Source organism: Dipteris shenzhenensis, chromosome 17 (genome assembly GCF_047967505.1).
Source record: "Dipteris shenzhenensis isolate YYH24624 ecotype China chromosome 17, Dip_SZ_1.0, whole genome shotgun sequence".
Lineage (NCBI taxonomy): Eukaryota > Viridiplantae > Streptophyta > Polypodiopsida > Gleicheniales > Dipteridaceae > Dipteris > Dipteris shenzhenensis.
The window spans coordinates 13880862-13906985 of record NC_141612.1 but is presented as its reverse complement, the minus strand read 5'-3'; positions in this window follow the sequence as shown (position 1 = coordinate 13906985).

The window sequence follows — 26124 nt, the reverse complement described above, 5'->3', positions numbered from 1 at the left end:
GGCATTGATTATGAAGAAACATTCAGTCTGGTTGCAAGGATGGAAACCGTAAGAGTAGTCATTGCTATGGCTATATCAAAGGGATGGTATTTACATCAGATGGATGCAAAGAATGCCTTCTTGCATGGTGATTTTCAGGAAGAGGTCTTTATGGAGCAACCACCAGGTTATGTTCATGCTGTTCATCCTGAGTTTGTTTGCAGGTTGAAGAAAGCCTTGTATGGCTTGAAGCAAGCACCTAGAGCATGGTCTAATAAGATAGGATAGTATCTTGTCACTATTGGCTTTCAGATTTCCAAGGCAGATTTCTCACTTTATGTGAGAATTTCTCACTTTATGTGAGAATTTCTCACTTTATGTGAGAAAAACAGAGAAAGGTATTATGCTGCTTGTCATTTATGTTGATGATTTGATCATCAAAGGTGATAGTGATCAAGATATCCTTCATGTGAAAATGCTATTGAAGTAAAAGTTTGAGATGAAGGATTTGGGAGAGCTGCGTTATTTCTTGGGCATTGAGGTGATTAGATCACCAAGTGGGATAGGGCTCTTGCAGAAGCCGTATGGATTGGACATGCTATCCAAATATGGGATGACAGGCTGTAAGCCTATTTCAGTTCCTTTAGAGCAGAATGTGAAGCTGAGTGCAGATGCAGGTGAGCTTCTTGAAGACCCTACTATGTATAGACACATAGTAGGAAGTTTGATTTATATGACTATTACCAGGCCAAATTTGAGCTATGCTGTTGGATTGGTAAGTTAGTTTATGCAAGCTCCAAGGAAACCGCATTTGGATGCAGCTAGACGCATACTTAGGTATGTAAAGTCCACATTGCAGTATGGACTATCTTATGAGACTGGGGTTCAGATACAATTGCATGGATACACTGATGCTGAAGGGATGATTACACTCTACTACCACACATTGACCTTGAGAAGGAAAGTATGCTACGGGTTTTGGATGATAGACGAGGACTGTTCACATCTTATGGGCAAGCCCTATTAGACCTCCATTATGGAGGTGACAAGTACTCCTATAGAGACTAGAAGGAATTATATCGAGTTCATCCAAGGCTAAAGAAGTACTCCATCCAAGAGGACCCTACTATCCATATGAAGGATATGGTGCATATTGTTGGTGATGTTCAATATGGCAATGTGGCAGGGTTTATTAACAGCAATGGAAATACTGTATGCAAAGCCAAACGTTAGTTATGTATTTTCTCCTAACTTTCCACCTTGGTATGACACCATGATGAACATAGATATTGCAGAATATGGTCATATTTGTATTGAATCCATAGATGATATACATGTAGGAGAGGAGCTATTTGCAGACTATGAAATCTGAATAATAACATTGTATTTTTTTGTCCAATCATTACTTATGGAAATTACTACTTTCTTTCTAGTTGTGTAAATTGGTGCATAATTGTTGTGTGTGAATAATATGCAAACATGTTTATAACTACATTCATAATGGAGTTTGATGGAGTGTCCCTCATGCCATTCTTTCCAATGGATTGTGCAGAGCTGGCATTGGTGCCATTCTCCCCGCCGGGGCTAGAAATTGAGAGTTTCTTTGTAATCATGATTTATTTCAAGGCTTTCAATGGTGCATCAACAAGCTGTTATGTTTTCATCCTAAAGTGTATTTTTTCCTTCACAATGAGTAATAAACATGACATGTAAAGTTATCCTTTTACAATCATGCTAGTCAGTCTAAACATTGAAAGTGCACGATAAATGATTGTCAATGCCACCTAATTTTACATGAAATGCTTATCATTGCCCATTGATTTTACATCAATTGCATATCTTGCTAAAAACACTTGGCCAAGTTAGAGAGCATGTATGTTGTCATTGTAATATTCATGGTTATCAATTACACTCTTTGCATTTTTTAAACGGTGTTTTGGAGATTTTCAAATGAGAATGCTCACAACAAAGCGAGTTTCAATATCAATGGAAATTCTAGAGAGCTATTATGAAGGTGTTTTTGAACACCACTATGGCTCACGAGATGAATCTCACTCAAATGGATTTCGAAGTTTATTATTTTCTTGATGATAACGCAGTTTAGACATTGATATTCTATTTATTATTTGAGAATGTAGTAGATATTACATACTTTATGAATGACAATTTTGTCTATTTTCACATATTCCTCTTGTTTTTTCGTGGAGAAAGGCTACAATTTCTTCCAAAACTTCCATTCTGGGAATTATGTTTTTCTCGAATTATCTAATACGGTCTTAAATTCCTATGTGCTATATATATACTATGAATGCAAATTACTATGTGTTGAATGCAATGTGCTATAAACCCAAGGAAAGGCACGTTCCTCCTGACACCTTCATTGACCAAATCATGGTAGCAAGAAAAAATCATGGCTTGAGAATTGAAGAAAAGAAGAGCACCATTGTATGAAGGCATACATTTTGACTGTAAGAGTGTTGCCATGCATAAATTGGTGTACATGATTGAGTATGTACCATATAGCATGGTCAAACCATATAACCTCATTGGGGCACTATAACCCTATATTGTTACAGTTGCGTTTTAAGTAGAATCACATATAATTCCAAACATCCAGCACTTTTTTTGCAAGTAATAAAGTTTTGTGGCTGCAAAAAATTCCTTATTTTAATGTGCAAAATGAATCTTCTAAATCATTTACATTGAGAGAAGACTTCATTTAAAACAAGAAGTTGTGCTCCTACGATGCACATTCAGTGTACTCTCTATTGCTGCCCAACGATTGTCTATGAAGGCTTTCTGAATCAGTTCAAGATGGTCCTCAATCTCTCTCTCAAGGAGCCAAAGCTGTAGCATTGTCAGGATCCTTGAATGGAATAGCACGAGCAAATTGAATATCGCTGGAGAGTGGATGAATAATGTGGGAGGAGAGGGACCGTTGTTCTTATGCTAGATAGAATGAGGGTAGAAGGTGTAAAACCAGATAGGATCACATTCCTTAGCATTCTTACAAAATGCAGTCACATAGGTCCAGTGGATAAGGGCCTGACATACTTGGAGGCCATGAGCAAAGACTATGGCATCACTCCAATAATTCCATTGACCACTACGCTTGCATGGTGGACTACCCATTTAGGTCCTTGGCATTTTCACAATTTCCTTAGTGTTGTTGATCCTTCTCACAACACAGCTTTGTGTTGCCTTTTGACTAGCTTTGGAGGTTACTGGCATTTAACTGAGGCTTTATGATGGGAGTTTGAATGCTTACAAGTACCGCATCAGGTTCTTGTTCTTAATTTTCATATTTTTCAAATAGAAATACTCTCAAGGCTTATGACCACCCAGGTGAGACTTTGATGGTTAGAAACTATGCCATTCATTATGAAATGAGTGCCATGTTACTTTAGAAAAATCGGTCTACGATTTTAGCTAATTAAAAGCTAATTGTGCCATAGGTTCATGTCATATCCATCTACTATAGGTAGTGTGGTATGCTATTGCTAGGCATGTAGATAGTACGTTATAGATGGATTGCGAGCCCACTAGATAGGACAAAGGTGGGTCAATGCCTTTTGAGATAGGCTAGTAGGTCAGGCCAATATCGGGTGTAGCATGTGAATTTGATTGGTAATTAGAGCCATTTGTTGGGCTAGTACATTGGGAAAAGCCAAGATACAAGTAGCTAGCACATGCTCAAGTCATTTGGGCAAAGGCATCCCATTTAGTGAAGGGATAAGTCAATCAACCAAAAAGTGTCCAGGGCAAGCCATCAAATTGAATTGTAAGGAAATATCTTGTCTAGGCCACTCGAATAGCCAAGAGGGTTCAGAACAATACCACATAGGCAGTCAAAAGCTCACCGAGATAGGGACACTTCCAGGGTAGTCATGGGATTGCCAAAGTTGGGGTAGTTAAGACGAGAGCATTCGAGGCACATAGAACAAGCCAGTTGGGATAGCCAGGAGCCAACAATATGAAAGCCCGATTATTGTGCTAGTTCAGCCAACTAGTTGGTTGGTTTGCCAGTCAACCGGTTGGTTGGTTTGCCAACCAACCAAGCCAACCTTCAAACTGTTTGAAGGGGTCTGGTGGCCTTCATTTGGATATCTCTTCTTCTCTAATTGGGGGCTTGGAAACCACATCTTATGTAGTACTTTCTCTTAGCAAAGGAACAGTAATAGCTCACCCATCTAACGTAGTCCTCATACTTGAATATAGTACAAATCGCCTCAGCTCTTTTGCAACCTCTTATATGTAGCATATCGTAGCCTCCATTCATGCTTTCTTATGTATAAAATCTCAGCCTCATTATGAAGCAAATTTCAGCCTCCATTCAATATTTCTTAGCAGTAGATCTCAGCCTCAGTACTAAGAACATATCATCCTCGATTTAATCCTCATGTAGTAGGTCATAAACTCATGTTGGAGTCAAAGATTGGGATCTACCCTACAATTCACAAGCTCTTCTGGGTAGTCGAATTCAACCTTCGTAGGGGCACCTAAAGTCCCATGGATTGTGTGACATTTCTCTTTCTTGTACATTATAAGTAAAGTAAGAACATGTATTTTTTTATGGCATTTTACGTGTTTTATCGACAATATATGGTGCATGACAATGTAGGGTTTGTATTCATGGAATCTTAGGATGAAACGATAAACAGAGAGAAGCTGACATTGCGGTCAGGGGTGTGATTAGTCGTGTTATTTTTCAAAGTACACGATTGACTTTATTGTTTGTAATTATCTTTTTTTGTTATAAGATTTCTCTATTGATGGCAACCTCAATGAAGAAAGCTACCAATACTGTACATCAAGGACTCCATGTGTGGATGAACAAGTAGAGGCTGCCCAGGACAATGCAGGGTTTGTATTCATGGAATCTCAGGATGAAACCGCAGTCAAGTGTGTGATTGGTCGTGTTGTTCTACAAAGTACATGATTGAATTTATCATTTTTCATTATCTTTCTTTGATATAAGATCTCTCTATTGATGGATAAAGAAAGCTACCAACACCTGTACATCAAGGACTACATGTGACCACGGAATTTTTTGGTAAACATTACATGACACCGTCCCACAAATTTAGATATTCAAGGTTTATTTGTGATCACATTCTCATGATTTTTTGAATGGTTGTAGGTGTTCGACATGAACTCCAATCGGCCATCAGAAGATTCAGCTCAAAAGAGGGAGCCGATTGGGTTTGTGGTGCACCTGAGTGCTTCTAAGAGGGGGATGTTCCACCCATCTCCATCACGTGTCACTTTAAAGTCACACATCAATTCAACCCCGATAGCTACAAGAAACTGTTCCAAAATCCTACAATACTTTGAATTTTCAAGTTATTTACACACACATTCAGCTTTTCTAAATTGTAACCTGGTACAACTCATGGTGTTAATCAATTATCACATTGCAATAGGGAAAGTTGGTATTGTTGTTGCTTTTGAGGTTCGAGATCCAAGTGGATGTGCAAGTTGGAAATGCCTCTTGCATAGTTGCTCCAAAGTGTATAAAGAAAGAAGAAAGCTAGAAGCACACCTACGAAATACCCACCATTGGTTGGTGATTTTTTGAGGCAGTGGATCAGAGGCTTGGGATATGATGATATGGATTTTGCGGTCACTCTTGGTGATAGGATGCCCAAAGATGCTCAAATGTGAACCTTGGACCTCCGCCTTGGCACATAGGTATCTTAAATTCCTTGAAGAAGAGAATTGCTTGGATAATGGTTTGAGAGGTGTTCAAAAATATGAGGAAGTGATTGTAGGAAAGAAAGCCAAGGAGGTGGATAAAAGAATCCCACGTAGCATAAAGGTAGGACTCTCAGTCATTAATGAAAAGGGGCCATGGAAATGAAAAGTTTTCAATGAAAAAGCAAAGGCTACATGAAAAAGAGAATGGAGCCTCACCATCTATAAAAGCAAGCAGCCTCCTAGCCTATTGCTCATGGTTTTATGTTCACCATCAAGTTCTTGAGGAGTGTTTTGAGATTGAGGAGTTTCTGATCGTTTTCAAAAGTTAAATAGATCCTGGCTGTCCGTGTGTCTGATCCGGGTCCAGAGAAATCTAGAGTGTGAATCCTTCCTCTCCACTGAGATGGATCCCAGAAGAGAGGATCTATAAAGTACTACAAGCCCTCTTGAACCTCATACCCCGCTTGTATGCCTCATCTCGTCTCTGAAAGTAGTCTCCCAAGTGTAACTGCTGACCACTAGGAGAGGGCACTCTGGACTTTGATGTGTCTCTATGAAAAAAACTATGTCACGACCTACGTAGGATTTTGAGAATGTCCCTGGGTCTAACCATAAGGTACCATTATAGTTACAAATGGTACAAGATAGGGTCTCAGATGTCAATGTCTCATAGACCCCATCCGTGTCAACATAACCATCTTCTAGACCGCCTTGCTATCCACTCTGCGTCCACTATGATTGTAGCATCTGTTAACATCTTCGAGTTTGAGCTATATCTCTTTCCTGCCTTTCAAATCTTTCTCCTCCTCTTTCTCACGTCTTGCTTTGCCTATTGAAGCTGAATTGACGTGTTTTAGTTCGTGGTTTGTCACAGATGATGGTGGGGAAATTGGAATACCAAAGTAGAACTCAACACAATGCCCCAAAGATTGTGGTCTTCATTCCATTATGGGGTATTTATACAAGTTGGAGAGCTTCTCTCTGCATGTAGGAATTGTAAGACATTCTCTCTTTACATGTAGAACTTGCATATATAAGTTGCATGTAGGAGTTGCATGTAGAACTCGTATGTAGAACTTGCATGTAGGAGTTGTATGTAGAAGTTGCATGTAGAACTCGTATGTAGAACTCGCATGTACGAGTTGCATGTAGAACTTGTATGTAGAACTCGCATGTAGGAGTTGCATGTAGAAGTTGCATGTAGAACTCGCATGTAGGAGTTGCATATAGAACTCGTATGTAGAACTTGCATGTAGGAGTTGCATGTAGAAGTTACATGTAGAACTCGTATGTAGAACTTGCATGTAGGAGTTGCATGTAGAAATCATATGTAGAACTTGCATCTAGAACATGCAAGTTGGATTTCTAAGAGGGATTATTTCTAGCCTCATGCAAGTACAAGCAGAGCTCTACCGCTACTCTACACACACAGTCTATTCTACCTAAGTCCATGTTGGCACAGAGACAATAGCTGAAGACATATATTCACCTCCTCTGTTTGATCTCATGACTTTGATCTTTCTACCTATTTGGTTTTCTACCATGGCTTTGAATTCTTGAAATCTGGAAAACACTTCAGATTTCTCTTTCAGAAAGTAGACCCAACAATATCTACTGCACTCGTTGATGGAATTCAAGTAGTAAAGTGAACCATTGATGCTACAGGTCTGGGCATAACCTCATACATCTGTATGTATCAAATCAAGAATACCTCTTGCTTGAGAGGTGCTTCTGCCGAAATTGGTTCTCTTTTGTTTGCCAAAGCAGCATGCTTTGCTCCAAGAAACTGTAGTTTAGGAATCCCAATTGCCATATTCTGATTCTTGAGATCTAATAAGCTCTTGAAATTAACATGACCATATATCTTGTGCCATTTTGTAGATAGTGGCATTTGTTTGCTTTTCAGCTAACATGGCATGCTTATCTGGCCCTATAGCTAGCGTGCTTTAGTAGGAAAAGGAGTCAAGGAAGGACGCTTTGCTACCCTTGTTTCAACATTCAGCTCCTTCAGTACAGCTTCTCCTCTAGCCCTTGTGCAACCCCTGAGCATCCTAGATCTGGCCCAGAACTCCATCAGTTCCTTGACAGTTCAGCTCAGCCAAATCTGAAGGTGTCTATGCAGCAGAACATGGACAAGCAAAAGGAGCAAGGTTTGGGTGGCTGTTTCATCAGCTCTTTGCAGTTCTTTTACAGCTTATTCAGCTCACTTCACAACTCTATCACTCAGCTCACTTCTCATCTCTCTCTTAGTTCATATCTCAGCTCTCTGAGATCTATTACTCTTAGCTTCACTCTCTCACTCATGCAATAACCTTGCATGCTCGTGGAAAGCACAATCCTCATCCTTGCCTTGTAGAAGTGTCCTACATCATCAATGTTGATAGCATCAAGGTCTCGGTCTCGGTCATGGAGTTGCCTCTCAGGTCGTTAGGTATGCAATATGTGTGCACAATGTACTCTTCAGAAGTGCATTCCCATGCTCTCTGGAAGAGTGTTATTTGTATCTTTGATCTCTCCAAGTATTAAAGCAAATCCTCCCCTGATTGGGGGAGAGGGCCCTCAGTGGATACAGGGACCCAATTGGTTGTTGACTCATTCTCTCTCTACCCTTATCTCCATTCTTTCTCTAAGGTGCATGAGTATCACTCCTCACTAAAAGGTTTAAAGAAGGTCTTGCTAACATGATCAGATATCTGTCGCATGTTACACAGAAGGCTTGCTCCGAATCATCCTGGGACCCAAAGTCACCTGCAACCACTCGAATCTTTTCCACTCTATCGCTAAAATGTCGTTCCCCTAGAAAGGTGTTGCATACATGGTAGTTGGTGTTGGCTCTTTCCTACTGCTTTTGTAGGAAGAGTTGGGCATTCTATGTTTGTAGGGTTTCGAGGCTTTTTTCACCTACAGATATAATGGGGTTGTCGGTTGTAGTATATGTGTAGCTTAGGACCTCGAGTCATGTTCCGGTGAGAGACGTAGGCTTAAGTGTGGTAAGCAAACAAAGTGCATGCATGTGTAAAAGGAACGTGTATCATCATGATTGAGGTAATGAAGGCTTTCGCCTTCATTGGGGGTTGTAGGGTTTAGGAGGAGTTTAAGGGTTAGAAGGAGGTTCCAAGCTTAGAAGGAGGTTCCAGGGTTTAGAAGGAGGTTCTAGGGTTCAAAAGGAGGTTCCAGGGTTTAGAAGGAGTTCCAAGGTTTAGAAGGAGGTTCCTAGGTTTAGAAGGAGGTTCCAGGGTAAGAAGGAGGTTCCAGGGTTTAGAAGGAGTTCCAGGGTTTAGAAGGAGGTTCCAGGGTTTAGAAGAAGGTTCCAGGGTTTAGAAGGAGTCCAGGGTTAGAAGGAGGTTCCAAGGTTCAGGGTAGAGTACATGGTGGAGAACTCGTCTCCCTCATAGTTCATGGAGTTTGAAGGGTTGAGAAACAAAGGGTTTAGGGGGAGCATAGGAGTGGGAGAGGAAGAAGGTGTAAGAGCATGGGGGAAAGAAGAGAGAGGGAGGAGGAGGAGGGAGGAGGAGGAGAGAGGAGGAGGAGGAGGAGGGAGGAGGAGGAGAAGGAGGGAGGAGGAGGGAGGAGGAGGAGGGAGGGGGAGGAGGAGGGAGGAGGAGGAGGAGGGGGGAGGAGAGGGAGAGGATGGGTTGCAAGGTTGGAGGAGAGGGGAGGAGGAGTTGCAAGGTTAGGACATGCTTTTGGATGTGGAGTGCAAGGAAGCATGGACACTTGAGACAAATGCTTGGAATACCAAAGTAGATTCAACACAATGCCCCAAAGAGTGTGGGCTTCATTCCATTATGGGGTATTTATACAAGTTGGAGAGCTTCTCTCTTTGCATGTAGGAATTGTAACACAAAGTTGTATCACAAAGTTGTAACACAAAGTTGAAGTCGTATGTAGAAGTTGTAACACAAAGTTGTATCACAAAGTTGTAACACAAAGTTGTAACACAAAGTTGTAACACATTCTCTTTCTACATGTAGAAGTCGTATGTAGAAGTTGTAACACAAAGTTGTATCACAAAGTTGTAACACAAAGTTGTATCATATTCTCTTTCTACATGTCGAAGTTGTATTATAAAGTTGTAACACAAAGTTGTATCACAAAGTTGTATCACAAAGTTGTAACACAAAGTTGTAACACAAAGTTGTATCACATTCTCTTTCTACATAAGTTCATGTTGGCACAGAGTCAACAACTGGCCTCACTAGAGTGTCAAAAAGCCAACCCCTTGTTGATGGGTCCTGAAAGTGTGCCTGAAAGCACTGCCTCTCTAGGCAGGCCAAAGCTCCCAATCCACTTGTCTCTGGCCGCTTGGGTCATCTTGTAAAGTGGCCCTATGAAAACTACCCCCATGTATGTGTAGGACTGCACTATCTCTACTAGCTCACCATGGTAGGTGAAGCTATGTCAGTGTAGCACAACTTGTGAGGTGTTGAAGATCATAACCTTGGTTTCCCAAGGTTAACTATCAGGTCTCTCTCTATAGAACATCTCTAGTGCCTCCATGTGCTTCTGCAACCCCTCAGTTGTAGATGATAGTAGAACTATGTCATCCGCATATAGCAATATCTATATCATCATATTGGCTAGCAATGATCCCTCGTCTCCTAGATGGTCAATGAAGGATGTGATCTTGTCAATGTAAATCCCAAGGAGGGTAGGGGAGATCGGGCATCCTTGCTTCACTCCAATGCTACTCTCAACCCAGTCTGATAGACCTCCTGGAGCCCAAACTCTCCCTCTGACAGACTCGTATAGACTCATCACTCCCTAAATTAGAACCTCTGGAATTTGCATCTTTTGAAGCCTCCTGATTATTCTAGAGTGTGGGATGGTGTCAAAGGCTTTCCAAAAGTCTACGAAGCAAGTGAAGACTTTTTAACGCCTCGATCTCACCTCCTCAATGACAGTCTGTAGAGTGAAGATGTGGTCAAGGGTGGAGTGCTGTCATCAAAAACATGCCTGTCCAAAAGCCCACCGCCCATGTGCCTCTGTGTGACTGCTAATCTCCCTCTCTAGTACTAATCCATATATCTTAGCCAAAGTATGGCCAATCATAAGCATGTGGTAGTTCCCAGTGTCCATGGGGTCCCCTGCTGCATCAGGGCATCATATAGTGAGCTTGCATAAGTGTGCCAATCTCCTGGGCTTGTGATGGGAATAAGTGGCCTCCCCTCCGTCAAAAGCCCCCATAGCAAAAGTAGGGTCTCCACCTTGAAATGATTTGATCACCTCCTCCATCCTACGTGTAAAAAATACCAGTCTCTTATGGTGTATTAGGCGTCACAAGATTTGTTGCACCTCATGTGTCGTAAAGTGGCCCAAGGCTCGCTAAAGTGCCAAGTGGAATCTCATCTCTCTGCACTTGTCATCATACCAAGGATTTTTAGGCATCATCCCCATTGGGGCATGTGTTGCGACGTTTGTCTTTCAGTACACATAACCTTTTCTTATAGAAAAGCCAACCATCCTCTAATGAGTAATGGCCTGGAGCAAGCATTGTGGCTAAATGGAACTGCATGCCAAACTCTACTAACTCTGCGTACTGTGCCTTCATGCTATCAAGATCCTTTCCTTTGATTTCGAGCATAGTGGCCTGCTCAATGTTCTAGATGGAACCTTTTCGACTGAGAGCATCTGCAACGGGGTTGTTTTTGCTAGGAATGTACTCAATCATTCCCCCAAATTGCTGGAATATCTAACTCCACCACTGCTGCCGATCTCTCCATTGCGTACTAGGCATTGTCTGAAGCCAATTAAGGGCTTGGTGATCTATCTTCACCATGAAAGTCTATCCATAAAGGAAAGGCTTCCAATGTTTTAATGCCTGGATGACACCGAGGAGCTCTCTATCATACACCGAATAGTTCTTTTTGGCATCGTTAAGCTTTCTACTATAGTATGCCATAGGCCTATCGTCTTGCTGTAAAATTGCCCCTATGCAACATTGCTAGCATTTGTGATTACCAAAAATGGGATCATCCCAAGAGGTGATCTTCATAACTGGTGCTGTCGTGGCCAACTGTTGCAAGTCGTGGAAGGTGTGCAAAGCTTTGCCTGTGACTTGAACTTTTTTTCTACGTGTCTTCACCCCCTTGAGTAAATCTATAAGAGGGGCTACATATGTTGAGAAACCCTCCATGTGTGACATGTATGCTTGAAACAAACCCACAAAGGATCGGATCTACTGGGCCATCATGGGGACAGCCAACTTATGATAGCTTGGATCTTCTCATGGTCCAATTGAATCCCTTGAGCATTAATGATGTAGCCTAAATACTAAATTTCCAGCAATCCGAATTCACTTTTCTTTGCGTTGAGATATAGCTGGTTATCACGTGTAATAACTGTAGGGCACATCGCACATCCTTAATATGCTGCTCGGTTGTCACGGAAAAGATAAGGATATCATCGAGAAAGATGAACAGGCACTTCCCAATATACTCTGCGAATACCTGGGACATCATCTTGTTGAATGTTGGTGGTGCATTCTTCAGACCAAAGGGCATGACGACAAACTCGTAATGAGCTCGCTCAGTTTGGAAAGTTGTCTTTGCGATGTCAGCTTCAAAGATCCAGACTTGAAGGTAGTATAAAGAGGGTCAATGGGTGTATTTACGCATTATCAAGCAACGATTGAAGCAGGTGGGCAAGCGATGCCCTAAGCTGTCCTATTATTCAAAAGATCAACAATGTCTCAATGAAGTTATGCCTACTAGATAGTTGGACTATGCATAACGTGTTCCATGTAGCTTGGTTGAAGCCATATTTTGGGCCTCCTCTTTCAGAGATTTCCGATGGGCAACAACCTAAAGTTCTTGATGAAGTCGAAGTTTTGCAGCCATAACAGATCCTTCTTCATAAATTCAAGCATGGGTCAGGACGCAGGATCCGGAAGTTTTACACCAAGTTCTAGGATCGAGGTACCCATGAAGTAGTGTGGTTGGATGAAGATTTTTTCCAAGAGTTTCCCAAGATATTGGTGGACTACTTGGAAGCAGTGAACCTACCGCCAAGTTAAGAAGGAGGGAATGTCACATGCACCCCTGCACTTGGGTGCAAGGTGACACACTGGCCACATCGACAAGTGTATTATAATTCCCAAATAGGAGATTTTGTCATATGCTGTGACCCCTTTGTGAGCCCATGTCCAGGGACAGTCAGGCACAAGCTACATAGGTTAGTCTCTCAGCCTTAGGTCAAGTCAGTATTCAGTTCTTGTTTACTAGTACCCATTGGAGAATAGTAGGTTAAGTGTTTCCATATTATAGTTTAGGTCTTAGCCTAGGTTAGGAGTCCCTGTAGGGTCCCCAAAGGCTGGACAGGTAAGCAGGGAAGGCAGCCTACAAAGGCTGCCCAAAAACTCCCCTAGCAAATGAGCCAGGGAGGGCTTTTTATAGGCTGGAGGCCAGCCAGTATGTAAAATAGACTGAGTCTGTAATAAAGACTGAGTCTGTAAATTAGACTGAATCTGTCTCTTTACAGACTGGGTTGGCTCAGCAATGCTATAAAAGGGCCCCTTGGCTGCCCTATTTTCTCATTCAGTTTGCTCCTGCCTTTAGTCCTGCTATAGCTCCACTTTAGCCTCCTATGCAGCCCCTGAGATCCTCAGATCTGGCCCTGCTCTAGCCTCAATCCCTTGGCCATCAGTTTAGCCTTATCTGAAGGTGACATGTAGCACAATAGTCAGAGGTTTGGACCAGCAAATGGAGAGAGGTTTGGACACTGTTTCCTCAGCTTTCTTAGCTCTCTTTTACAGTTTACACAGCTTACTCTTAGCTCTATATTTCCGTCATCTCTCAGTTCTCTCATAGGATCTATCACTTCTAGCTTTTAACTCTCTCACTCATGCAGTAACCCTGCATTCCGCTAGATAGCACAAGCCTCTTCCTTGCCTTGCAGAAGCGTCCTACATCATCAGTGTGGACAGCATCAAGGTCTCGGTATTGGTCGATGTTGCCTCTCAAGTCTTTGGGTCTACTATACGTGTGCACAGTGAGCTCTGCAGAAGCGTGTTCCATGCTCTCTTGAAGAGCGTTCTTTGTATTTTTTAGTGCTTTCTTCAACATGCAATGTTGAAGATGAACTTCAACATTGTGTATTTAACATATGCACATAGTTTTCAAAGCAACAAATTCTAACCCTCAATTTGTCTCCTTCTAGGGGGTATATGTAGAATCTCTTTTTGGCCTTTCCCTTTCCAAAATCACTCCCTTTTAGATGGATCTTGTGTTCTATCTAGTGTCTTGAACTAATCCTTTTCAAAACTTATGGGAATAGATGATGCACCATATATTGAAATTGGAGTATCTTCTTGCCAAACTTACTGAAACCAATACATGCCCTATATAGTATGTTCTTTCTTTAGGCTACTCTTGTTGAACTGCAATATGGAGACAAGATGGAAAACATATGCTTCTCCTATATACTCTTCTTCAAGAGAGGCTGGTCAATAATGGTTTTAAAATTCATGGAAGTGAAATCTTCTTCCTATTACCAATGTTACAAGCACATGCACAATCAAATATGATGGAACATTAGTTTCTTTCTCGTGTATGTTAATGAGGGTGATATGTGCAATTAAGCTAATAAAAATGTTCATCTTGCATTCTATAGTATTATCTGACCTTGCATTGAATATTCTAAGGATTTGAACATGTATCATTTTATATGAATGATGTTTTGGGTTTTTCTTGTTTGTCCCCTTGTGTATTCTTAGAACTAACATATTTTTAACCAGCTTCCCCCTTATTTAAGTGATTTAAATATATATACATATTTTGATGTTAGTATAATAAAGGACAAATGTTTCTTATCGATTTTTAGGTAGACATTTGAAGAAAAAATGGTAGTTGCAGACGAAGAGTATGAAAATACAATGGGAAAAGCCATAAGTGAGGTAAAGATAAGCAAGAAATGTGTAATAAGTAATCAAAATATTATGTATACATAGTTGAAAGATAATTGTTTAGAGAGAAAGTGATGGAGAACATTAGTTTCTTTGAAATTTTGATACGGTCTTTTGAATGTTGGTAACACCTACAAAAGTGGAAAGTAGAAGCAAGAGTCAAATTATGTAGTAGGAGAGACAAATTCTCTCTTTGGAATATTTTTAGGGAAGAAATGGATGCTATTTAATGTTGGAGATTATTATAACAGAATATCAACACAAAGTTATGTATTTTTCTTAGCACGATGAACAATATGGAATGTTATCCTTAATAATATATTTGCTCAACAAAAGCATAAGCTATAACTTTTTAGATTTTCAATAACTATGTAATGTTTTGGTTGTTGCATGTATTCTTCATATAGGTCTCACTCCAATTTTAAGAATGCCTTACCCCCATGCACCTTCCTCTTATTAATGGTTGCTAATAGTTTAAAGAATTGGCTTTATGCCATTTAGGCTACTATTACTTATGATATTCTTTGTATTGATGTGTAAATATTTTTGCAACCATTCTATCTCCTCATCCATGGTAGCTAGCAATTATGTCTTTAAAATGTGTAGTTCTTCAATTGGTATTATGTTAGTGATCAATATAGAATTTGTTGTTTCAATGTGTTTGCCCCTGCTCATATACCACTCTTGTGGCTGTTTTTTCCCTCTTTTAGATATTCTAGATTTTTGACAATCTTCTGCTATGTCTCTTTGTGAGTCTCCACTCTCAATAATACATTTGATCAATGTGTGCCTCTTACTTTTCCCACTATATGTAAACATTATGCACTTTCAAGATTTTATATCTATGTTCTTTGATTGTCACTAATGTGTCCATATAAAGTACATCCAAATACTTTGAAATGTCTTATGATCTAGTGAATGTCCTATATGTATGCACTTTTGCACTTCATTCCCATGTAGTTTTCTTAAATGCTACTATATGATTATGTTGTTTGTATTTGCACATGTAAGAAAGGCTTTGATTTCATTCCCTCTACAAAATACAAGCAATTTATTTGACATGTATTGGACACCTCTATCTACCATTTACATTCTTATATTTTTCTTGGTCTATTTTTCCAACTTTTCAAACTTTTCTAGTTTTTTCAAAATTAGAAATATAATTGTCTACTATTACTATCAATGTTGAACCATTTTTTATATGTATGTAGATCCATTATGGTCCTTATCTATCCTCAAATTACTTGGAGGTGGTGCATGTATAATCACTTTCTTTTCTTTGAATGGATAGATGCCTTTTAGCCATTCTTTGGGATTAGACTTGTAGGGTGATGTTGCTATAATCAATCCACATAGGATCTTTATCCTTCTTCTATTACATATGGCACAAAGTTATTGCATATTGATTGGTCATTTGTTTGCATAGGTTGATATCTTTTTTCATTCCCAGTGAAAAAGACTTCTATTAAGTATGAAGAAAGGCCCAAGAGCAATCTTTAGGCAAGAGTACATCATGAATAGCATGAGAAAAACTAGAGAGGATCAAGATGGGCACCTCCCCATTTGTAAGCCCCCATATGAGGAGAGTGTGTGGGAGGTGGATCAGGGTAGGATGGGGCTGCCACATGGATAGCACATTGGTTGTCGTGTGGGCAACATACATTCAAAGAAGATGCTTAAAAAGGGGGTGCCACATGGGCAACACATAGGATGCCATGTGGGCAGCATACACAGGAAAAACCGTGGGATGGTAGAGCTCTCCTGGAGGACAAAACTAGTACGAGACTACCACGTGACATTCCAAAACAAGGGGAGTAGATCTACACAAGTGTTCCAACGTTGAAGGTGACATCAACATCCCAGAATTCAGTAGGTATTGTACGGATGGCATGTGCCGGAGTGTTCATAGCTATTGTATGGAGGTGCAATAAGGGTTTTTAGGTAGGGAAACGTCCAAGGGCAAGTTAGTATGCAGGGTGGCTATTCTGGCCTGGAAAGGAGCTGGAGAAGACTCAACTAGGGATTGTAAAGGGCATGGGCCACTAGTAGACTACCACATGGCCATGCGGGACATGGAGGGTAGTCGATTGGCTACATGTGGGGTAACAAATTGGCCCCATAGATTGTTGGGTCAGCTCATTTGGATTAGTTATTTGAGGGGCCCTATGGGCCTATAAAAGGAGAGCTCTTGGGGCTCATTACTCATCCATTCAAAGAGCAGGGTGGAGAAGCATCTCAGTAGATTTGAGGCTTCATCTAGGAGGACTTGGAGCAGTAAAGCATCAAGCTAAGTGTAGTAGAGAAAGCTCAAGGGAGTCCACCATTTGGTTGTCTACTAGGGTAGTAGGAAGACAGATCAAAGGGATATCTTGTGCCTTGCCTTACGTGTGGTTATCTAGCAAGGTCAAGTTGAAGGTGTGTTTGTGGGGCACGATGATGAGGCCCACCTAAGCTCATAGGTAGCATGCAAGCAAAGTGTTTTGGGAGTGCCACAAAGGTAGGAGAATAACTTTTGTTTATGTATTTGGGTTCACATCTAGATAGCACTCTACTACTAGAGGATGACACATTGGACATTACTTTTGTATTGTGTGCATTGTCCATTTACTTGCTGCACTCATATGCTAAGTACACATAAGGAAAGAAGTTTTGGATTCCATATTGCACCATTGTGTGAGTTCCTGGGCTAGATAATCGACCCTCCAGGATTAGTTTCCATTGCGCTATCATTTTTAACAACCTCAAACAACATCTCCACTCTATGAGGAAAGTAGTCCTCTTAGAAGAGGCAACCTTGGAAGACCCCTGCATAACCAAATGACCATCAAAGTCTCTATAGTATATGTCCAAAGACTAGCCAATGTATGAGAGGGGTGGAGGGAACTTGTGCACTTAGATCTCCATGTTGAGATATCGAGCTCCAGTAGTGATATGCCAAGGTGACCGTTGTGCATTTATGTCACTAACTTGTTAGCTGCAGATGCGGTTGGTACACCGCCCATGAATAATAGCTAGATGATAGCTTTCCTTATGTACTCTAGTTCGTGGCTCAGTTAGTATGCCACCTTAGTTAGCTAAGTTTGGTTTGAGACCCACATATAGGGTTCTTCTATTTCTTTGTATTAGAGTTCTTTTGGCTTTCACAAATAAGAAGAGGAAAACTGTTTTCAGCCTCCACCTTTGTGTGTATTCCCCCATTGTGTATCTGAGAAAGCCGCAAGTGAGACTCCTTCCTTCTCTCCCACTATCTTCACATGGTATCAGAGCCTAGTTCATGGTAAGAAGCTCAAGAAAGCAAACCAAGTTCGCGGTGTCCTGGTAAGAGGACTATTGTTGCTTTCCTTTTTCGATTTTGGGAGCAAATCTCTGCAGGTAGCATAGCCGGAAAGTGCAAGAGTGCATTGTCTCAGATTGAGACGCCCTTCGCGGTGTGGCGAGAGGGCATTTGGGGGCCATTTAGGGCCCCGTTTTGGAGGTGGAAGTTCTCCGCAAGCACTGAGAAAAAGGCTCTGTTTTTGTTGTGCAACCATTGTTCTATAGGTCGGTGAAAAGTTGCCACAGAAATTGCATCGTATGCCTGTGTGCAGAGATATTGGGAGTTACAGAATCATCCTTATTGCCTATTGATGCAAAATTGTCACTAGGAAGTGACTGTGTGGTCAAATACTACTTTCATCAGTTTTGCAGATTGGCCCTTGTGAGGCAGAAGTTGTGTTTTTTGCAGTGACAGAATATTTTACAGTGTTCATTAAAGGCATCTAATGCTCTTTCATAAATTGCCACTGAAAAGCTTGACAAGAATAACTTCCAAGCATGTAAGTTTAGAATGACGAATTTCCTTATGGGAAAAGGCTATTTGGAGTTCATTACTAGAGCTGAACCAGAAGCAGATCTTCCTAATGTTCCCAATCAACAGGAGTTATAGGCATTTAAAGGCTCGCATCAGAGAGCTAGAAAAGTTATGTACTGGCTGTCTATCAGTATTTCAGATTCAATGGTTGTGCATACTCAGGATGCAAGCACACCAAAGGAGGCGTGGTATACTTTGACAAAAATGTATAGCACAAATACGCAAGCCAGGAAAATGCAGCTCAAGCAGGAGTTGCACAATGTGCAGAGAGAAAATATGAGCATCAATGACTACCACATGAAGGTGAAGAAAATTGTAGATGCACTTGCTTCCATTGGGTTGCCAATGGAAGATGATGATTTAGTTTCTGTGACCTTGAATGGTCTAGGAAAGGATTATGCACAGTTCCGGACATCCATTGCCGTCCGTGAAAAATTTCCTGATTTTGAGGAGTTGTTTGCTCTTCTAATTTCTGAAGAGCAGAGAAATGGTGGTGCATCTTCTTCAGGAGGAACTTCAAAAGAAACTATCTTCTACTAAAATGCTAGAAGAGGTAGAGGATGAAGGTAGAGGAGGCCGATTTGGAGGCCGTGGTAGAAATCAGAATATGCAGCAAACTCAAGAAAACCAGTCCTATGGAGGAGGACGTGGTAACTCTAGAGGCAGGGGTAGCCAAAGAGGCTATGGTGGATGGCAGAGAGGCCAAAATGCAAACAGCAATGTTGAATGCTACTATTGTGGTAAAATGGGTCACATGGCTAAAGACTGCTACAAAAAGTAGAATGACATTATGAATGGAAAATTGCAGCAAGGCAATTATGCATCTTCTAGTAGATAGGGTGATGACAGAAATGAGCATCTGTTTATGGTGCAACACATGACCAATTCTGTGACAAGTGTAGAAGAAAGCAATGATGTGTGGTATATTGACTCAAGTGCAGCAAACCACATGACAGGTCATGCAGAATGGATGCAGGATGCAAGGAAAATGGAAAGACCAGGATTTGTGGAGACTGGTGATGATACTGCACATCCTATTATGCAGATTGTTAAAATTCCTTTGTCTATGTAGGATGGGAAAAAGAAATCCCTGTCTGATGCATTTCATGTCCCAAACGTCACCAAGAACCTGGTTTCTGTACTTTAAATGGTTGAGCAGGGCTTGCATGTCAGATTTAATCCTCATGGATGCTTTGTTGAGGATATGAAAAATAACGGTCGCTTGATAGCAAAAGGAAAGAAGAAGGGCAAAATGTTTACATTGGATGCGGACATGCGTGAATTGAGTGCAGCAATGTTTGCACATGGGACCGGTGTAGTTGCAGATATTGATATCTGGCATAAATGCATTGGTCATGTTAATGTATAGTGACTTAAATCAATGCAGGCCCAAAATATTGTTGCAAGATTGCCTAAATTCAAGGTTGCAGAAATGCATAAAGTATGTGAAGCCTGTCAATTTGGAAAATAAGCAAGGAAACCATTTCCTAGGCATGTTCAAGAGAGTAAGAAGCCATTGGAATTAATCCACTCTGATGTGTGGACTACTAAAGCTGCATCTATTGGAGGCTGTCATTATTTTGTCACCTTTATTGATGACTACAACAGAAAAGTTTGGGTGTATTTTATGGAAAAGAAAAGTGAAGTGTTTGGGCATTTCAAAGCTTTTAAAGCTATGGTTGAAAAAGAAACAGGCCTGCAAATAAAATGCCTAACGTCAGATGGAGGGGGAGAGTACCTCTCAAATGAGTTTGCAAGGTTCCTGCAGGAGCATGGCATAAAGCAACAATATTCATGCAGTCATACTCCACAGCAAAATGGACTTGCAGAAAGGAAAAATAGGCATATTGGAGAGGTATCTTCGGCCATGCTAAATGAAAAAGACCTACCAGATTATTATTGGGCTGAAGCAGTTGCTACAGCAGTTTACATAATGAATAGGACTCCCACTGCAGCACTACATGGCATGATGCCAGAGGAGATGTATACTGGTAGGAAACCAGATATTTCTCATTTTAAAATTTTTGGTTGCATTGCCTATGTTCATGTGCCAGATGAGTTGAGGTCCAAGTTGGATCCAAAAGCTGAGAAGTGTATCTTTATTGGTTATTCTCTGCAACAGAAAGGGTATAGATGCTATAACCCTTCAGATTGTCACTATTGGCTTTCAGATTTCCAAGGTAGATTTCTCACTTTATGTGAGAAAAACAGAGAAAGGTATTATGCTGCTTGTCATTTATGTTGATGATTTGATCATCATAGGTGATAGTGATAAAGATATCCTTCATGTGAAAATGCTATTGAAGCAGAAGTTTGAGATGAAGGATTTGGGAGAGCTGCATTATTTCTTGGGCATTGAGGTGATTAGATCACCAAGTGGGATACAGCTCTTGCAGAGGCAGTATGGATTGGACATGCTGTCCAAATGTGGGATGACAGGCTATAAGCCTATTTCAATTCCTTTAGAGCAGAATGTGAAGCTGAGCATAGATGCAAGTGAGCTTCTAGAAAACCCTACTATGTATAGACACATAGTAGGAATTTTGATTTATATAACTATTACCAGGCTAGATTTGAGCTATGCTATTGGATTGGTAAGTTAGTTTATGCAAGCTCCAAGGAAACTACATTTGGATGTGGCTAGACGCATACTCAGGTATGTGAAGTCCACATTGCAGTATGGACTATTTTATGAGACTGGGGTTCAGATAGAGTTGCATGGATACACTGATGCTGATTGGGCTGGTAGTATTTCTGATAGACGATCTACTAGTGGATATGTGTTCTCTTTTGGGAGTGCTGCAGTCACTTGGAGCAACAAGAAACAGCCTACAATTGCCTTATCGAGCACAGAGGCTGAGTACAGGGGTGCAGCGATGGCTGCATGTGAGGTAGCTTAGTTGCATAAGTTACTTTATGATATGCATCAGTCTCCAGATGGGCCAGTTGTCATTTATTGTGACAACATGAGCAGTATACACTTGGCAAATAACCCAGTCTCTCATGCTAGAACAAAGCACATTGAGGTGCATTATTACTATGTACGGGAGAAGGTTTTACTAGGTCTTATTGACCTAGTTTATGTCAGCATAGAGGATCACGTAGCTGACATATTCATGAAGGCATTGGGCACTGCGCAAGTTCAAAGACCAACTTGGTGTGCAGGAATCGGGATTGAGCTCGAGGGGGAGTGTTGAGATATCGAGCTCCACTCGTGATATGCCAAGGTGACCGTTGTGCATTTATGTCACCGATTTGTTAGCTGCAGATGCAGTTGGTACACCGCCCATGAATAATAGATGGATGACAGCTATCCTTATGTACTCTAGTTCATGGCTCAGTTAGTATACCACCTTAGTTAGCTGAGTTTGGTTTGAGACCCACATATAGGTTCTTCTATTTCTTTGTACTAGAGTTCTTTTGGCTTACACAACTAAGAAGAGGAAAACTGTTTTTAGCCTCCACCTTTGTGTGTATTCCCCCATTGTGTATATGAGAAAGCTGCAAGTGAGACTCCTTCCTTCTCTCCCACTATCTTCACAATGTGAAGCCTGTCAATTTGGAAAACAGGCAAGGAAACCATTTCCTAGACATGTTCAAGAGAGTAAGAAGCCATTGGAATAAATCCACTCTGATGTGTGGACTACTAAAGCTGCATCTATTGGAGGCTGTCATTATTTTGTCACTTTTCTTATGATCTCAACGAGGGATGCCAAATTACGGCTTCGAATTGCCGAATTTACATCCACCTCTCTCTCTGCCATAGATGATCAAAGGATCAAGTACAAGGCTAGACTTGTTTCTAAGGGTTATTCTTAGGAGTATGATACAGATTACAAGGAGACATTTGTTCCCATTGCTAAAATGGCAACAGTGAGGACTATTATTACCATAGCAACCCATTTTCAAGTGCCCATGTATAATATGAATATAAAAAATGCCTTCCTTAATGGGTACCTAAATGGTTTGAAGTAGGTTTCTATGCAATGGAATGCATCTATTGATCCATCTCTCAACATCCTTTAGATTGCAAGAGTATTGTAGTAATAATCATCCATGTGGATGATTCACTAATTATGCTCGCCTAAATTGCGAGAAGTACTAAAAAATTTGCACCTGCTCGCTCGCTTAGGTTTGTTCTCCCAAACTGCGGTTGCTTGCCTAAAATTTTCAGTCATTTGTATGATGCTATTATATATGAAAGTCTTCTAAATAGTCTTGGATTTTTGCATAGCACATGCCATTTTTAAGGTTTCTCTACACTCTATTCTATTCTTTTCTAGTCTTTTTAATGCTAGTTTTTGTATTATTGTTTTACATATGAATGCGACAGTATTTTGGGATTTGTTTATGTAATTGTGATCCTCTTTGTAATCTTTAACTTGTGCCAAAGAACAAATTAGATAACCTTGAAATTCTAATTTCAAGGCTTTTACCCAAAAAAATAGTAATTTCAAGGTTAAGCGAGGGCTCTTAAAAATACTACCTATAGAAATCTACTTGCCAAGAGTAAACATGGCCATCACCAAAGTGTGACCATTCAAGTAGCTTGTGATCTATTTTGGGAATCAATGATCCATATTCAAGATGTGAAATGCAATAAGCATCGTGAGAAGAGTCAAAGAAAGTTTGAGGGTGTAAGAAAGTGACCAACATAGTGAGGAAAATATGTTGCCCAAAGTTTATAAATTAACTTATTCTCTTGTTGCACTGACTAATTAGAACAGTATTCAAAAAGTTGCATCTTTTCGTAGTATTCTCTATTCGCAGTATGTTGCCCAAAGTTTATAAAGTAACTTATTCTCTTGTTGCACTAACTAATTAGAATGGTATTCAAATAGTTGCATCTTTTTGTAGTATTCTCTATTCATATTTTGTGTGTATCATTTTGTGTGGCATTTTTATAATAGGTCATGGTGATGTATTTATTTTGATCATGTTATAATTGTTTACACCTTGACCCATGGGTACATATGTAATCTTAAGGGAAGTGCAAAGCAGGATAAACTCTAGTATGTCTATCCCAAATTATTCTTAGACTTCTCAAAGTATGTGTGGAATAACTAAATAAAATTTTATTACTTATAATGGTTGTCTGGAAGAGAATGTGATGATGTCAATGATGGTACATGAGGTAGATCCTTGGTTATACCTTTGTGGGAATTAAAATAATTCTCAATCAATTCCATAGTTTCCAATATATATGAGTGCACATGAGGTAGATACTCTTGTTACTACTTTTTTGGGGGCAAAAACTCTTACTACTATTATAAGGTCCATGTTATTCTCACATTCATATACCCCCCTTGACATTGACTTCATAGGGGTACTAGTTAACATGGGTAATAATATGCATCATTCCTAACCCTCTATTGATGGCCCCTCACGATCTACCACTATGAGGAAATCAAAATAAGATATCTATGCCAAAGGTACTGTAGGTTGCATACTTTTAGGGCGTGGCCCTTCCCAATTGCACCAAAGAACATATAATAAAATGCCAAAATCTCTCCAATGTTGGGTAAGCAAGGTGGGAAGTAATGTTCCACCATGGCATCAACCCCCTACCCTATTATATACTGCTTGCCCTAAGAAAACCCTCATGCTTTACCTTCCTTGTTACCTAATTTGTTGGCCTTTCTCACCCTAAGAAGCACAACCCCTCGCAATGTTTTTTATCCCTTTCGCCTTCTCTGTTTCCCTCCCCTCCCTCCCCTACCTCTTTGACTTTCTCAACCATACCTTCCTATGTCACTGGACCTCTCTGTGAAGAAATTCCCCTCCTATCCGTCAACTTCTAGTGGCTAGCATTGAATAGCAACTTTTCCTTGCTAATGTCTGCCCAGTTCTACTCACATGGAGCCTACTCTATCTTCTCCAAGCAGTGAGCTTCCATCTAATCAAGTGAGATGTACCGGTACCATGTCCTCCTCACCCCTCCACTATGATGTAAAGTTCTTGTATTACTATGTTTTTATGTATTTCCAAGTCTTAGTTCTTGTCCTTGTAATAAATCTTGCCAAGAAATGGGTTTAAATCATTGGGTTTCTTCTCAGTAGTATAAATACCAACAAATTCTTCATGACGGATTGTCCTTACATGATGGTATATATGTATTTAACAAAAATTATCACCTTATTGTCTGGTATTTTAGGTTATTCTGAAGATTCCAATTAGCTACTGAAACTAGTTTGGTTCCTTTTCTCCTCTCATATAGTTTGGATACTAATTAGGGCACTATTGGGATATTCATACATGGTGGAGTATATTTTTTTGTATATCTTCACCCTAACCCAAACCCCACTGCTAGAAGTTGTAGTCTACTTCTTCCTTTGTTCTACGGATGGGGGGAAGGAGAGGCATGTTGGATATGGTTTCACACAAAGGCCCTAAAGGACTCGTATTTGGAAGATGACTTGAATTCCCAAACCCTCAACCCATAGAACAAGAAGTCGACCCTGACAACTTAGTCGGCACTCCCTTGCAATATGAGCTCAATAACACACTATGACTGATCAGCATGTTGTAAATCATATGGGTAATTTTCCATGATTTTGGTTACTCCCTAAGTTTTAGATTGTGTTGTTTTATAAATGGTGTTGCAAGGAAGTAATAGTAACCTGTAGTTGGAAGGAAAAGAGTCAAGAGAAGATGCACAACAAGGGCAAGCATGGAGAAAAGGCTGGTGAACATCACATTAAGGATTAACGGGGCAACATGGGGAAGCTAGATCAACAGATGCATGGGAGCAATCTGATGCGAGCAAGTGGAGGGCCTCAAATATTGTCACAAAATTAGTTGGTGTGCATGGACAGCTAGTGAAGGAGAAGACAAAAAGTATGCCTCACTTGCCTACAATATACCTACATCTCCTCCAGCCAAATGGGCACATGCATATAGATTACATGTATCCAAGACAAAGGAGAGGTCTCAAGTTCCTCAATGACTAAAACATGGAACAAGAATTTCAAATATATACAAAAAAAAGGTTAGAAATATGCAATCAAGTGTAACATAGAAACTCGATGGCTGTATTAATAAACTCGTGTGATAAGACAACGTCAGGTCAAGTGTCCCATAAGTCTTCAAAAAAGGTTAGAAACATGTAATCGATTGTTCCAAAGAAATTCAATGTCTGCATTGATGCACTCGTGTAATAAGACAACATCAAGTCAAGTATCCCACAAGTCTATATGTGGATGCATGAAGACTGCATTTCCTCACTAAGCACCCATAAGAGGGTGTGCTAGCCTTGATTCTGGCACTTGGTAAAGAATGGGGCAAACGGTTACGAGTCCCTTGAAAGACGGCCTTGAGGAGAGATGGTCGACTAGTGGATGAGCTATTGACTAATGCCAATGCAAAGAAGATGATGGGACACACCAATTGCCACACAATTATCAAGATTGGGAGTAGGTCATTGGGAGGAGGGTAAGCACTACGACTAAATCCACAACACACAATGTACGAGAAAGCAACTCCTCATTTCCAACACTTGAAACTCTAACCACTCTGCCCCTTCTATGGGACTGCAAACCTACACATGTAAAAAGTGGGCCTCCATGCCAAGTACGCCCCACGTCCTGATGGACTCTGTGGCAAAGGTAGGGTTATAGAATCTTTAGCACAATCTTTACTGTAAACACCAAAAAATGAAATAGCTTCAAATAGAGGTTTTCCATGTTACATTGATATA